This window comes from Mus caroli, unplaced genomic scaffold, assembly GCF_978045245.1.
Source record: "Mus caroli unplaced genomic scaffold, Mus_caroli_1 scaffold_6, whole genome shotgun sequence".
In the NCBI taxonomy this organism is placed as follows: domain Eukaryota; kingdom Metazoa; phylum Chordata; class Mammalia; order Rodentia; family Muridae; genus Mus; species Mus caroli.
The window spans coordinates 126,617,613-126,629,840 of NW_028227261.1; the positions used below are offsets into that span (position 1 = coordinate 126,617,613).

Sequence of the window (12,228 nt, forward strand, 5' to 3'; positions counted from 1 at the left end):
TTCTCATCTGCTTAAATGTACTGATAACTCACTGAATAATTGTTGTCTACAGTTATGTTTCTAAACTAGATCTTACAATTACTATTAATTCAAGATCATTTTAGAAAGCTTCAGGCCCAAGGTAGAATAGGTAAGTATAGTATAGAAGACAGAAGATAAAGAAAAATGGTTTGTGTACGTGAAGGAAAGAGAAATGTCACAGGCAGAGATCAAGGCTTGTTAAGACTGTGTGTCTTAGTGTGAATAAGCACCTGATAAACAGGTGATTTAATCTAAAAACATGTCTAGAAAAGCTATGTTGTATATGTTATAGCTTCTCCCTTTGTATTCTAGCCTCTGCTTCTATTTTAAAACCATATATGAGCCAAGTAATAATTATCAGTAAATTGTTTCTACAGGAGAGATTTATGTTAGTCTTGCCAATTTGAAATCTTTACGGTATCAGTCTTATCATAGAATAGCCTAAGCTAGATGAATTTTGGAATGTACCTGATTTCAATTTCTAAGTATAGGTGAAACAGGTCTCCAACCACACAGAAAATTTCCAAGTCAAAAAAAAGAATTCAGTATCTGGAAGAGGCTAAAGGAAGGAAATAAGTGGGGGAGTGATGTAATTCTAGTCAATTAAAAGTATAGTTTAGGGAAAGCAGCTACAATGCCGAGAAGAGAATGTAGAAACCTGATTTCCAGAAGCAGCTGGGTAGGCACCATGGCCGGGAGCACTGCCATAGAGGTGGTAAAGAGCAAGATCCAAGTTCTCCAGCAGCAGGTTGATGATCTGGAGGAGAAGGCCGAGCGGTTAAAGCAGGAAGTGGAGGGTGATTGGCAGGCCAAGAGTAGGCTGAAGCTGAGTTGGCCTCCTTGAACCGCAGGATCCAGCTGGTTGAAGAGGAGCTGGACTATGCCCAGGAGAGCCTTGGCATTGCTTTGCAGAAGCTAGAGGAAATAGAAAAGGCTGGTGACAATAGTGAGGGAAGTATGAAGGCTATTGAAAAATCAGGCTCTAAAAGATGAAGAAAAGATGGAACTACACTACAAGAAATCCAGCCAAAGGAAGCAAAGCACATTGCAGAAGAGGCAGATAGGAAGCATGAAGGGTAGCTTGTAAGTTGGTGATTACTGAAGGAGACTTGGAATGCACGGAGGAACGCGCCGAGCTGGCAGAGTCCTGTTGCCGAAAGATGGATGAGCAGATCAGACTGATGGACCAGAACCTGAAGTGCCTGAGTGCTGCTGAAGAAAAGAACTCTCAAAAAGAAGACAAGTATGAAGAAGAAATAAAGATTCTTGCTGATAAATTCAAGGAGGCAGAGAACCTTGCTGAGTTTGCTGAAAGATCGGTAGCCAAACTGGAAAAGACCATTGATGACTTGAAGTTAAGCTGAAGTGCACTAAAGAGGAGCATCTCTGTACACAAAGAATGCTGACACCCTCACCTCCCAGGGCCTCATGCTTGTTAGGCAAACCCCAGCCCTGAGCCAAAACTTGTCTCAGCTTTCCCAACTGCTCAAAAATGGGTCATGCTGCCTCTTAGTGTTCACTTGCCCACAAGGGAGACAGAGAAGGAAAATTATGTTTGCACCACTGATTTAGCCACATGAGTGTCAGTCATCTCATCGCCCTTTCCTAAAGTTGCTGTCTGTAAAGTGCCATCTCATTGAGCTCTGTATCAGTCAGTGATGGAGAAATCTTGATTGACTTATGAAAAAAAAGAGAACTTTTTAAATTTACATCATTTTGAAATTTTGTTTTTGGAGGTTGGGTTACCTTGGCCAACCCATTGCCGGTGAGAATTTTTTGCAGTCTGTAGGATAGTGGCGTGCTGATCTTTCAAGTGTCCCTACCCAATTGCCATGTTCTTATTGTCCTGTTAGGTGGGCACCCTGCAGATTACTGGCTTGTTTGTACTCTCCTCCAACCAAAGAAAAAGAACCCTGTAGAGAAACTGTTTTGACACTGAATATTAAAAAGTGACGTTTTTGAAATAAAGAACCAGTCCCTCCACAAAAAAGTATATTTTAAACAATAGCCAATATCCAGTTTATGAGTTCGTGAAAGTGTCTCAACTTCTCTTTGTTTTACTTCTTTCTAGAAGAGTGGGTTCCAACCGTCTTTAATACAGGTCCTCGTGTTCTGATAACCTCAAGTGTAAAATTATTTTTATTGCTATATCAGAACTGTAATTTTTTATTGCTATGATTCACAATGTAGATACATGTGTTTTCCCAATGGTTTTAGGCATCCATTGTAAAATGTTCATTCAACACACAAAGGAGGCATGACCAACAGGCTGAGAATCACTGTTCTAGAACATTTTGGAAATTTCTGGAGCTATGTGACCACACAGAAAACATTTAGTCAAGCCTGAGTTTAAAGATGTGATGAACAATATCTAGAAACTTGCTATATTCTTTCTGAGGCACCCCTGAAGTCACACAGAGGAAAACCCATTCTCACTTAAGACAAGTCTGAAGCTAATATCAGAAGTTGGAATCACTTAGAGGCAGGTGCTTCTCAGAGGATGAAGACAAGGTTTAGTCTTAGACTGTTAGATGTAATGAGATGCAACTTTTTTGTTATTAATCATTTCATTTATTTATGTCTCAAATGAAATCCCAGTTCCAGGGTACCCCCTCCACCAACCCCCATCCCACATGTGCCCTCACACTCCCTTTTATCTGAATGAGCATGCTCCCCCACCCACCCACACTCTCCTGCTCCACCACTACAGCATCCCCCTCTTCTGGGGCATCCAACCTCCTGGGACCAAGGGCTTCTCCTCCACTTGCTGTTGTGAAACAAACAAACAAACAAACAAACAAAAACCAAAAAAATACCCCAAAACAAAAACAAAATAACTCTCTTCGTTACCTTGCTATTCGGCTTGCCTGTTTCCAACTCACATTTTCCTCATAGCAGAGAAAATCTTCTCTTTCAAAAGAGCTTTGATACTTTTCTTTTCTAGGATAAAAAGGGTAGTCCTTCCCTCCTCCTGCTCATCTGTAGACATTATCCATCTCAGGAACCAATGTGGGTCATTTCTGTCTTATTTCAGTGTCTATGACACATACAATGTGGGAGTAATTCCTTAGAAGACTGGATTTATCATATTGTTCTATTTTTGATTAAATATTCTGTGTCTATCAGCCTTGTTACCAGCATAAACTTGTATATTAGGGTGTAGGTATAAAGAGGAAGGAAGTCACACTGTGTGTCTTCTTAACTTTGGTGATCATTTTATAGAAATGCCAAGGAGGTAGAACTAAAACATGAATAAATGCTTTAAAAATACTCCAGATTGTCTGGACGCATACTATTCTAAGATTAAGAGTAGACCACATTTGTGTTTCTAGTACTATGTAAATCTAAGACTAGAATAAGTTGTGTATTAATTACTTTTCTGTTGCTATGATAAAAAAACATAATCAAAAGCAAGTTATAGAAGGAGTTTATTTTTGCCTTACTGTTCCAGAGGGATAATAGTATGTTATAACTGGAGTCCTGGTAGCAAGTAGCAGACACAGTTGCTAGAGTTGGAAACTAAGAGATGTTTTACTCAACTACAAATACAAAGAGAGAGCACTGGAAGTGGATAAATCTATAAACTCTCAAATTCTACCCCAAGGAGATATACTTTCTCCAGTAAGATCATGCTTCCTCTATTTCACAAATAACACCAATAACAGAGGACAAATTATTCAAATCGTGTATTCTATAGAGTGAATGCTCATACAAAGTCAGGAAAATTACCACTGAGTTAATATTATGTTGGTCATCTACTGCTGTGCATCGGACCTCCCATTTCCTGTGCTTTATACACCCACTGAGACTCCACTTGCAAAAACTAATTTTTCCTATGCAAGTAGATATTACTTGGGGATCACCTTTTTGATAGGATTGGGAACTTATGTCCACATGTGCCTCTCAGTGCTGGGACCTTGTCTCCCTTAACCCTGTGCAAGCTCTGTGAATGTTGTCACATTTGCTGTTAGTTCATGCATATATCAGTTCTATTTTGTTTCCTTGGTGTCCTCCACACAGTCTGGCTATAACACTCTTTCTACCTCCTCTTCTGAATAATTCTCTGAGACCTGAGAGGAAATGGTTGACAAAAACTTTCCACTTAGGACTAAGTTCCAGAATCTCTCCCTCTCTGCACATTGTCCAGCCATGGGTCTCAGTGTTATTTCCCATCTAGAGCAAGAGGAAGATTCTCTGATGATAGCTGAGCAAGGCACTGAATAGAATGCTACTAACCAGTACCCCGGAGCTCTGGTCTCTAGCTGCATATGTATCAAAAGATGGCCTAGTCGGCCATCACTGGAAAGAGAGGCCCATTGGACTTGCAAACTTTATATGCCCCAGTACAGGGGAACGCCAGGGCCAAAAAGTGGGAGTGGGTGGGTAGGGGAGTGGGTGGGGGAAGTGTATTTGGGACTTTTTGGATAGCATTGGAAATGTAAATGAGGAAAATACCTAATAAAAATAAATAAAAAAGAGTCATTTCATTGCTATGTTCTTTTAGTAAAACAATGACTTAAATTTTTGCCTTACACCTGAAATCATTGTTAGATGTACTACTGAATTAGTGAAGTTGAAAATTTGACAGATTTCAGTAATAATAATTCTGAAGTACATACACCACCAGCCGCAGCAGCAGCAGCACCACCACCACCATGAACAACAGCAATGACAAAACATAAAAGCGCAAAGTCAAAAGCCATACATAGTACATAAGCAAATGTCCATTAAAACAAGAAAAATGCGAGCTGGGCGTGGTGGGGCATGCCTTTAATCCCAGCACTAGGGAGACAGAGGCAGGCAGATTTCTGAGTTTGAGGCCAGCCTGGTCTACAAAGTGAATCCAGGACAGCCAGGGCTATTCAGAAAAACCCTGTCTTGAAAAACAAAACAAAACAAACAAACAAAAAACAAACAAAATGCAAAAGTACAATTGACATCTAGTATTGAAGTAACAAAACAAAGGACAATATATTTCTCCTAGACAAACACCACAATTCACAAAGTAAATTAAAGGATCATGAAATGATTGTAACTATATCTAATTATGAAATCAAAATGGAAATTATCAAGAGAATTTTTTTAAATCAACACCACAAATGTGTTTTCCTTTTGTAATTATTATTTTTATTTAATTTAGGGAGACCTAACATAGGTGTTGCAAAGGACTGTTCACCTACCTTTGTTAGAATTATCATGGTTCCTATTGACTGCAGATCTGGCTACATGGTATTCATTTACATTGCAAGAACTTCTAATATGAAGTGACTCACCTTATATTTGAAAAATATTTATAAGGTAAAATTATTTTATATCCACTTGTTTTTATTTCATAATTTAAAAATATTTCCCCATTTTCTCGGCATTTTGGACATTGGTATTTTTTTTTCTATTTTCAGTATTTATTATTGTCTCAGGATAGTCTTAAATTTTAATGTTAGAATGCCAGTAGCTAGAGGGTAGTTGAATGTTACTAACTTGTAAACTGTAAATGCTTGATCATGTTTGACACTTGTGTCTAGTGAATACATTTATTTTAAAGATTTAATTTTTGAAAGTTTCAAATGTGTTTTGCTTAATTTTATAAATCAACCACATTATACATTACATATTGATGATGGATATATTCTTCAGAGATCGTCTTTCTGCTATTTGTCTGTGTTCCTCTGACAGCTACTGTTATTGTATCTTATACATTTTATTTTCCATCTTTTCTTGCTGCTTAATTATGAGCATTGATGTTTTGAAAATTTTTGCTTCATTGCCACATACTTGCTAACTTGCTACTTCCCTCCATTACTGTGAATTTACTTCTATTTTGTGACAAGATGTGATCTGAGTGATTTCAATCTGATTGAGTGTATTGAAGCCTTTATTGATGTTTAGGATATCTTCTAATTGAAAGAGAGTTCTAGTAGTTTTCAGAAAATATATCTCACTACTTCCAGTGATACAGTTTATAACAGCTTGTTTTAATATGAATATATTTCTGTGAATATGAATATATGAATATAGTTCATGCACTTTATCAGTATCTTGATAAATCAATTAGTCTATTATTTTTTAAAATCTAGAAACAATTATCATTATATTATCTCTGTCTTCTCTATCAGTTTTGTACCATACACCCTATAGTTCAGTTGCTTTCATAATAGTTATCTGTAGTATATGATTCAGGCCTGTAAGTTTTGTTATTTTCTGATACTTCATTATATCAACCTTACATTATACTCAATAAGATAATGTATCAACTTCTATTTTACTGATATCATAAGATAGTTTTCAATAATTTTCTTCAATAATTTTAAATAATATACTTCATTTTTTATGGTCAGACAATGCTGTTTTGTAGTATTTGACTAGTATTTGTAGTTTTAAGAAGTTTGAGGGTCTTTGAGGTTACACTTCTTTGTTCTCTTGAGCTATCTGGATGAATAAAAACAATGTCTTTAATATCTTAGTTCATTGTAGCTCTTGGCTCAGGTTTGGATGGAAAAAGCTTCCACAAGACACTATTTTCATTTTATTCAGTCTTCTTTTGCATATATTATTTGTTGTTATACTTATTCATTTTTATTAGGAAGGGAAATTAACCCAGCCATTATAAAACTCAATTTGTTGCTTCCTCAAAACATTAAAAACAAATATAACTGTTTAACCTCTTGATCTACACCTTGAAGCATCAGTCAGTCAGCTTGCTTCAGAGCTAGGAGCATACCCGTAGTTATTGTGTCACTATTCACTAGAACTGAATCATGTACAACCACATGTGCTTCCATAGGTGAGTGGATAAAGAATATGTGCTTTATATATGTAATGGAGTTTTATTTAACCAAAAGAAAAAAATCAAATTATGTAATCGTCTTGAAAATTGATGGACCTAGAAACACATGCTAATAATTTGTCTTGTTATTCATCAATATTTTAATTAGACATTATTTTAAGTATTCTTACTTTACTCAATAATTTTAAATATACTATTGACTTCCCAGTGGGACCTATTTCAACAAGACTTTGCATTTGGTAGATATCTTTTTCTGAGAACTTCATTTTTACATAAAGCTTTAAAATTACACTTTATTTATTTATCTAATTCTGATGTCAGTTAGTTTTATAAGTTCCTTAGACTTTTCACATTAATAAAGGGCATGTAGAGATGAATATCTGTCCATTAGTTGTTTTGTTTTCAAAGCTATTCTCAAGTGATTCTCACTAACACTATTCTCAAGTCTTACAAACATTAGGGAAGAGTTTGTGTGTGTGTGTGTGTGTGTTACCTTTATATGCACATGCTTATTTACATACATGAAAGCATTTCTAAGAGGGAAACTCATAGCTTTGAGTGCCTCCAAAAAGAAAGTGGAGAGAGCACACACTAGCAGCTTGACAACACATCTAAAAGCTCTAGAAAAAAAGGAAGAACATACATACCAATATGACTACTTATTCTATCTCAGAAGGCAAAACTCTATACTTATTAGCTAGAATCCAACTGTATGAGCCATGTTCGCTCCCTCTGTAGAAACCCTGTTTCACTTACTCACTTCTAGTGAATTTTTTCAACTTGGTCACCAGGTTGATTGTACTTTTTCATTCTCTGTGTGGAGTCCTGATTTTTACCACCTTGTGTAAACTTTTAGAAACAAATCATTTGCAGGGAATAAATATCAAGAGAAAGAGAGAAGAAAGGGAAGATTTGGAAATTACATTTTGTATTTTTCACCCAAAAGAAATGCATCCTATCATAATGTCACACATATTTCCAGTAAAAAAACAAAACCAAAACAAAAAACAAGCAAATGTCACTTACTTTTTAACATAGTGTAGATTCTTTTGGTTTATTTTAATTTTTCCTAAGATATTTGATTAAAATTGCTTATTGCCTATAGCACATATTTCTTTGCTTCAAGCATTATTTAAATAAAGTTAAGAAACTCTAATTTCTAATTCTATTTATAAAAATATCTCTTCCCATTACCCATTTGAGTCAAATTCAGGAATATTAAATGAGGATGTGATAAAACATTTCCTGCATACATGACAACTGTCTTTGGATATACTGGTTTAAAATGTGAAATGTTACAACATATTTAAAATTAAACAAATATCACAACAATATAATAATCTCAGTACTATATAAATATATTTCCACATATAGAGATGTTTATATAATCAGGAATATGCATTTATTTGTATTGTGCTATTAGCTATCTGTGAAAGTACTTAAGAACTTGTGTGTTCTGCATACATAGATGCAGACAATTAATACACATATTATTCTGCATGCATTTTAAATATTAATTTACATTATGAACTGGGCCATGGAATTTTGCTTCCTTTACTTGAGAGAAAATAGTCACTTTTAAATTTTTGTTAAGAGAGCTATTTTTTTGTTGTTGTTTATTGTTTTTTGTAAATTATTTTTAAACTCTAGATTTTATTCCCCTCCTTGTCCACCCTCCAACTATTCCACATCCCATACCTTCTCCCTGCTTCCCTGTCTCTACAAGGATATCCCTACCCCCACCCCTACCCCACCAGACCTGTAAACTCCCTGGAGCCTCCAGTCTCTTGAGGGTTAGTTGCATCTTCTCTGACTAAACCCAGACCCCGCAGTCCTCTACTGTATTTGTGTTGGGGGCCTCATATCAGCTGATGTATGCTGCCTGGTTGGTGGTCCAGTATCTGAGAGATCTCAAGGTCCAGATTAATTGAGACTGCTGCTCCTCCTACAAAGAGAGCTATCTTAAAAACATAAAGGAAAGCAGCAAAGAAATCCAGTTACCATAATGAGCCAGCTCTCAAGATTGAAAGACAATTTGGAAAATTATTACCATCAATGATCTATATTTTACTAACAAGAATTAGGAAAAGAGGTTTTTTGTTATTTATTAAATACTCTTTTCAGTGTGCAAGGGGACAAGTGGTGAAGTTTAGCTAATGAGTTTGTTTGGTATCAGCTGCTTTGAAAAAGGGAGAGTAAAAGAGGTCAAGAGGAAAGTGCTGTAAGTTGTTGATAACTAACATGGTGGCTGTGAATGCTTCTTCTGAATTAAGGTACCGTGAAGCTACATACTCTGGAAGTGTGGAGCATATAAAGGGGTTATTGCTTATATTTGTATGCAAATATATAAATATATATGTACACATATATATGTACATACATACATACATACATACAAGAATAATGAGAATTATCAACAAAGTCATTACATTCTAAATGCTGTAATTGCAGCAAAATCAATTAGACATTTTTCTTTCTTGATTGCATTTGAAACTTTGACATTACACATTTCATTTATTTGCTTCTAGCCTAATATGCTTCTGCATGCTGGGGGCGGGGAGGGGCAAATCTTTGTTTTCTGATAGAAGTAATAAGGCTATCTGCAGGATTCTCTCTTGTGAGACATGGAGTGTTTCTTTTTTATTTAATCTATTGCCTTTTCAAAGTAAATACTTCACAAACGATGAACAGAGAAAGACATGCAAGGGGACTGGCCAGAGGAGTGTAAAAATTAAAAAGAGGCCTGTGAAGAAATAATGATGGCTCTGTAAAAAAATTAAATAAATAAGAAACCCGGGTCAAGCAGGCCTTGACTCTCAGTTGCTGCTGGAGTGTGGAGTGCTTCACAGTCTAGGAGCCCCCTGCTCAATTCACTTGTTCCTGTTGAATAGAAAGCATCTAGAAAATGAAGAGATCTAAATGCCAGCAGGGGCTGAGCTGCATTCTTCTAGCCATGTCCCTAGCCTAGTCACCCAGAACAACTTGTGATCCCCAGACAAAGCCGCTCACAGCAGGTGGCCATATCAAGAAATTTTCCTCCTGGAATTAGATATTATCCCAGGAATCACTACTGAGTCAAACATAATGCCCCATCCTGCTGGGTCAAGTAGGATTCCATTTCAATTTCTTTACACAACGATGCGTTTCATCTTGTCTGCGTACAATGACAGTGCTCAGGCATGAAGTAAATTGAAGTGCCTGAAAGGCAGAATTGTCCCTTGAACCTGCAGCATTCCCAACCCCAGAAACACACATTGTCAAGGGAGTTCCAGATAAGCAGGGTCTTCAGTAAGTGTTTTGCTGCCCGCCTTCCTTTAATCATACTCTTTTGTAAAACGGATTTTCGAGGGAAAAGATAAATCATTGCAGAGGGGAAAAGGGTCGTTTTAAAAAGCTTAGGAGGTTCATTTTGTGTGGCTTTCCAAGGTGAAAAAGGTAATTCATAGAAGTGAAAGTCTCTGGGGATCAACTTAATTTATCCTTCATATTACCAACATGAACTATTGAAATGAGGTTGAACGGAGTTCTTTGTAACAATGCTCCTACATATTGGAAGTGATGGTTCTTTTGTTTGTTTGTTTGTCAGGTTCATATCCAAACTCCAACAAATGAAATCTGGGGATAAGAACAAGACTTTCACCTTCTGCTCAGAAAGTGTGCTGGTTTTCCACGTTGTTTGACAGATATGTTTTGATACATATATCAATAACATTTCTTTTTTAAGATTTTAATAGATATTTTCTTTATTTATATTTTAAATGCTATCCCGAAAGTTCCCTATACCCTCCCCCCACACTTCAAGCTAACATTAGTGTTGCTGTGTGGCCAAAGACTTTTTTTTTTCCTCCCTTGACTTTCCTAATTATCAGGTTATGTTTGAGTCCTTCATATTTAAAGAAATGTGACAATATCTGAAGAGTAACATTTTTATTTCGATTTTACAGAGAATTCTTTCAGCAGCAGCTAAATCTTCTAAATCTTGGGATTCATTCCACCAGTAAGAACAGTTCTCCTGAATGCATTTCTGAAAGGAATTGCGACAGAAGTAGAAACTATTTTAGCTTAACAATTTTCAGTATCTGAAATAAATTATTATTCTAGAGTAACTGTTAGAACAAATGGGGAAATTGGGTATATTCCATAGCTTCATATTTATTTAGTGCCTGCTTCCTATAACACATTCTTTTTGATTTTATTGATTTAAGTATGAATTTTTAGGCATGTGGAAGATCCTATAAAATATAAAGCAAATGCCTCTTACATAATTAAGCAAAATTATAATTCTCTCAGTGTTGGTTTATTTTGAAACTTAATATCCAACAGAGATCTTCATACTAGAGTGCAGGTAAATACAAAATACAAGGATGCTACTTGCCTGATACTTCATTACTAGAATTGCTTTTCTCCAACTGTATAAATTATTATTTGATCGTGTACCTTAAAGTATGAATTACTCTAATTCTTCACATTTATTACAGCCAGAAAAAACATGCAAAGCTTTGTCCAATTACCACACAAATTTAAATCAAATTGATCAACGGAATTTGTAAAAGTAATAACTATTATATAACATTTACCTTAAAAGGTCAATTTGAAACAATCCTATATATTAAAGTGGATAATCATGTACATTTAGCAATTATATTAAAAGAAATATGAGCAAAATTTTATGTGTTGAAATGGCCCTCTTTTTATTACTGTTAAAAATTCTCATAATTCTTTGGATTCAGGAAAATGTCTGCAGTGTCTTTAAGACCTGGGTTATGAGGGATTCACTTTTGCAGATTCAGGTTCAGATGTCTACCACACTGAAAAACTACAAGATATTTTAATAAGTTCTTTTTTCTTTTTCCCTAAATGTTTATGCTCCTTTAGCTTGTTTAGGTCAATGGTTTTTATCCAATGATACATGTATAATTTCTCATGGTAAACATATCAAAGTTGTAGCTCATATTATAAATATGTAAATATACATCATTCAATTTTAGGAGAGATTTCTAAGTGGATCAGGAATCTTATACAAATTAAATAATTTAAATAATATATACAATTAATTGATGATAACGATTAAAATTTTTATTTCACATCATTTTCAAGAACCTAATTTAAACTTCTAGAGATAGTTATTGTATTGATTATTGCCACAGTAGAAATTTATCTTTTGGGGTTTTCCTTAGTATCACAGTGATCTAGTAAATGCTTTCAAATAGAATATGTTTTTTTGGGGGGGTTCTTTTTTGGTCAACTTTTATGTAAGACTATTCATCAAGAGTGTTAGAATCTGTGCTTAAATACTCTTGGTGAGCCACATATGAATTTCAAAAGAGAAATATTTTTCAATAGCACAACTTCATAAGGAAATTTGCAAATGGATCTTTTCATTTCTATGTCTCTATTAAATGTTCAGGTTCTCACAGCATAGA

The 12,228-nt window shown here is 35.3% G+C and overlaps 1 pseudogene; it reads left to right on the plus strand.

Moving 5' to 3' along the window:
• The first annotated feature begins 709 nt into the window (after nucleotides 1-709).
• On the plus strand, nucleotides 710-1,477 carry LOC110292443 (tropomyosin-2-like; annotated as a pseudogene).
• Nucleotides 1,478-12,228: the final 10,751 nt, after the last annotated feature.